This window comes from Halichoerus grypus, chromosome 3 (genome assembly GCF_964656455.1).
Source record: "Halichoerus grypus chromosome 3, mHalGry1.hap1.1, whole genome shotgun sequence".
Taxonomy (NCBI): domain Eukaryota; kingdom Metazoa; phylum Chordata; class Mammalia; order Carnivora; family Phocidae; genus Halichoerus; species Halichoerus grypus.
In genome coordinates this window covers 162,881,447-162,886,218 of record NC_135714.1, presented here as the reverse complement: position 1 = coordinate 162,886,218, position 4,772 = coordinate 162,881,447, and positions in this window count along the sequence as shown.

The window sequence follows — 4,772 nt, the reverse complement described above, 5'->3', positions numbered from 1 at the left end:
CATTGTGCCAGTGTTGCAATGTTTTAAACTTCTAACAGACTTTAAAATATCCCCTGTTGAAAAAACCTGGATCATCAGTGCTCTTTTTACAGTAGCTGCAGGGATGGAGGTGAAGTTTTCCTACAGATGTATGTGTTTGTACATAGTGGTGTAGTTAGTTTCCTAATAATGTCTTCATTATATGGGTCTCCTCGACCTTCCCTCTCAGCCCCCTCAAGAGTATCACTGTCTGAAGTTACAATGCTTTGATCTCTAATTTAGAGCCAGGATCAAGTCTGAAAGAAGCCTCCTCTCTGAAGAGCCAGGGGCCGCTTCACTGCACATTTGTTTTTGGATTGTTGCTGTGCCCATGGGTGTGTGCTGCTGCTTCAAGCAGCTGGTTTTTACTGTCCACCTGCTCTGTCCTCTAATGACTAGATTGGAAAAGGAGTTTTCCTTTTTCTCTTTAGTCCTTACGAGTCAGGACTCCTGTGTCTTACTGTTCCCCCCCGCCCCCCGGGTAACACAGAGTCCTGCAGCTTTCGCACAGCTGGCTTTGATTTGACAGTAGTGAGATGCCTTGTCTTGATGATCCTTACTGGGTTTCCCTGCATCCCTGCAGAGGAATCATAATTAAAATAACTAATAGAACTGTTGCTTGGAAGGGGGGGGTACGATAAAAGAGGAGAGAAAAACCCATATCCATTCTACATTCTGACATGCTAACAGTGGTTTCAGCTTCTGAAGTGTTGACCAGATGCTGAGGGCAAGGTGGGGAGGAGAAAGCTCTTGTGTGTATGGATATTTTAAACTCTGTTAGAGAGCAGCCTTTGGAAGATCCCCTATTTGATCCCGTTTTCTGACCCCTCTCTGCCTTTTCAGGGTAATCTTGTGGCACAAGTGATAGCATTTAAAAGCTTTCGGCTTTTAATTCTCGCTCCTTCTTGCTGTGAGTCCTGCGCTGTCTTCTGTGCACTTCTGCCACGTCTACTGTTCGGTCTCTTTGTGTTCTTTGTTACTTGGTGCAATAGCAACTTCTCTGTGCATTCCATCTTTCCAGTTGTGTAAAGTAGGGAGGGGGTGGGGGGGAGTCAGCATGATTATATTTTAATGTAGAAAATGTGACATCTGGATATAAAATGAAAATAAATGTTAAATTAAATGGAAGTTACCTAAAGTGACTCTGTATCTTCTAATCAGAAAAGCAGTATCAACAAATGGATATATAATATATAATAACACACTTCTTTGATTTACAAGTTTTGAACATCATACCCAGTGTTGTGAACCAGCCCCCTGAGTTACAGGGACATGGCCCAATTTTTATATCCTTCTGTCTTCAGGTTGCCCTTTTACCCTTTCAAGCGCTTTCCACAGTAATAGATCTTCCAACATACTGTATTTTTTCCAAGCTTGAGAGTTACTACGGGTGTTGTATAGCATTCTTTGTTTCAAACCTATCTGCAATGAATGATAGAGGATGATAAATAGAAAAAGAAGTACATACTGAAGCAAGCCGAAACTTGCTTCAAATAAAATCTTAGATGTCCAGAATATAAAGAAAACATGCTGTGTTAAGGACGAGGGTGTGGCATTACGGAGAACTTCCATTTCTCTCCCCTCTTCAATTCAAGGCAACTTTTAGGAGATGTAGAGCAAGAGGCTCAAGCAAGAACTAGGTAGACCTGTGTTCTAGTTCTGGTTCTGCCAGTAACTGTAGGACCCTGTTTAGTCTTTTAACAAATTTGAGTCTGTTTGCCTAGATTCCTTTTAAGGTTATTAGAAGTACCGGAGATTTTGTGTACTAGATAGTGTCTAGTACTAGTATTGCTTTTCTAACTAGACAGTGCCCGATCTATGGTAGGCACTCGTAATAGGCTGCTTTTATTAATAAGGCAGATTTGACTTATTATTCTTATATAATACTTAGGAATAGTTGACTTAGTAGTGCTCTTGTTAGTTAATTTTTAGTGGAAACATTTTCTTAATATATCTTTTTATACCAGCAATAAGACCTAATTAAAGGACCAGTTAAAATGAGGCTTTAACATGGATTCTCACTGTGATTACATCATTTAAAAAAGGAAATATTTCAGTCAGCTTAAAATACCTGGGAAGAGAAAAAGTATCTTCAAAGGTCAGGCTAACTGATTGACTCATTAAACATTTATTGCTTGCAATTGACTGTCTGTCACTTCAGTTTGTGAGATTTCATGTAAGTGAAAAAATGTTTTCAGACTAATGTAATAAATACCTCACTGAGCTGTTTTATTTTCAGATGTCTGAGGTCAACAAAGCATTGTGTGCTTTTAAGATTTTCTAATTGTTGACACTAGTAAGGGAAAGTTAGCTTAATCTATAAACAACAGAAAATAGTTCTCCAGACTAAACTAAGTATACCATTTGTAGACTACGAGAAAAACTTAGCAAGGCAATACTTGAGGGAAAATGATCTTTTGGGGAAAACTTAAGTGCAAAGAACTGGGTTTTAAAAATGAAAGTTTTGTGCCTTCCTCAGCTACCAACTGTAGTTTTATTCCGAACCCTTTTACCAGGTTGGGGCTGAACACCTGCCTAGTGCTTAAGTGAACTGTGTAGTGTCCTTAGCTGCCGCCTCCTCTATATAGAGCCCTGCAGTGGCAACAGTGAGCAGGTGACTTGATGTTTAGAAACAGTGAGAAATCTCTTTCAGTGACTTAACAGTCCCAGAGCTTTGTATCCTCAGCAAGAGTGGCAAAACCTGCCTGAAAAACTTAATAAATGTTTTCATACACCTGGACAACCTGTCTGTCCCTGATCAGTCTGCCGCAGTTCCTGAGGAAGGGAAAAGGAGAGTCTCTGCCCGTGGCTATATCTGAGGTTGAAGACACAAATGAGCAACACCTCCAGTTGTTGTTAGAAGCCTGGGGGTCCGCTAGTCTAGAACAGAACATACGGCCATTTGCTGTCATGAGTGGCTGTAAGTAGTGCACATATATTTGACAGACCACTTTCCCAAAGGATTGCATCTCCAAACTCCAGAGCATTTTATAAATGTAACAGATTTGTGACTTGTTCAAGTTCAAATAAGGAATGGCAGAACATGAGCTAGAACCTGGGCCTTTCAAGTTAGTCTAGTGCTCTTTCCATAGTGTGATGTTAACAAAGTTCACTTCATAAACTGAAATGGCATCCACAGATTCAGACTACTCTCTGGAAACCAGGATTTTATATTGTGACTAGAGTTCCAATATTCTATGGGACTTAATGGTGTGGTGAATGTGAACAAAAGACCCTGAGGGGCTAGGGTCCGGAATTTCAGGGCTCACACCTTTAAAAAGTTAAGCTTTTTTGAGGGGGAGGTAAGACAGGGCTGGCTGTATGTGCTGACCATAACCTCAAGAGCGGCTTGATTACTTTTAAGCAGTTGTATTCTTCACTTCCACAAGAGGGCAGCACCTCTTAACAGCCCTGCCCTGGCTCAACTGTCCCCTCCAGAGATGGGGACACTTTTCAGCTGCAGCAGCAGGACAATCAATGATTCATTGAATCACATGGTGTTTTGGGGGGCTACACATTAGCCTGGGGGCTATAAGGGACCATGCTGTCATAAAAATAAACCAAAATCGGTGCCAAGAGCCCTGGACTGGACTCAGAAGTTGTGGGTTAGAAGGATTTCAGAGGTCCAACTCTGCTGATAATTGAAGGCCCTTTTAAACATCGGAAACATGGAAATCTGGTTCTGTTGAACATGGAACTGTCTCAGGAGGCATTCTACTTCAGGAATTAACCTCTCTGATGGTTGGGGTGTTCCCAAGTCAAGGTAAAATGCTCATAACTTTACCTTTTTTTTTTTTTCTTTTAAACCTTGGCCTGTCCCCCAGGGCTCTAATGTGTGACAACCCTACACTGCTTTGAAGATAGTTGCCACTTTTAAGTCTTCTTCAAATTTTCCTAGTTTACCCCTTACTTTACAGGTAATGGAATTTTTTACCTCTTCAGTAACTGAATAGGATTAGGACCCATATCTAACCTTCTGGAATAGGAATCTTTGTACTTCTGTTATTAGCACGAAGGAGAAGTTCTCAAAAACATAGAGGCTCAGCCCATGAGAATCAAGTACTCTCCCAAGCATATAGCTGGAACTGAAGTCATGGAAACACTGTACGTGGTCTTTGGGACCAACTCCCATTGAGGCTAGGACTCTGATTCAAGCTTAGGTTACTGGAAATCTCAATATGCTCTGAAGTAAGACATTCTGTTCTCTGGTTCTATTGTACTTTCCCCTAGGATCTGCTTATTCAGTAGCTCTCAGGTGGAACTCAAGCACTGGGGAAGTTTCATTAATGGTTTACCTAATAGACACTCATTGTACAGATAAGACTCAAAAAGTACAGATGAGTACAAAGAAATAATCCCATAATCCTACCACTCAGAGAAACTTAACACTTTGTCATAGAGAATCCCTTAACAATCATGGCTTTGCCAACTGTGGCTTTGCCCACTTCATCTTGTTAAGCCAAAACCCATGGCAATTTTGGCTTCTTTCTCCCACAGACTCTATCAGATTATGGGAATCACGTCATCAAGAGGTGTGGTTAAGCTACAGACTCTTCATAACATACACTTACAAAACAGCTATATGTTTTAATCTGAGTGGTATCCGAGTTAAAACAACACAGCTCATGTAACAAACATAATTTCAGTAATATTCAGTATTTCATAATAAAGTATTTCATAATAAAGTATTTCATAATAAAGTATTTCATAATAAAGTTCTTTTGTTCAGATTTTTTCCACTACTGTGAAGGGAA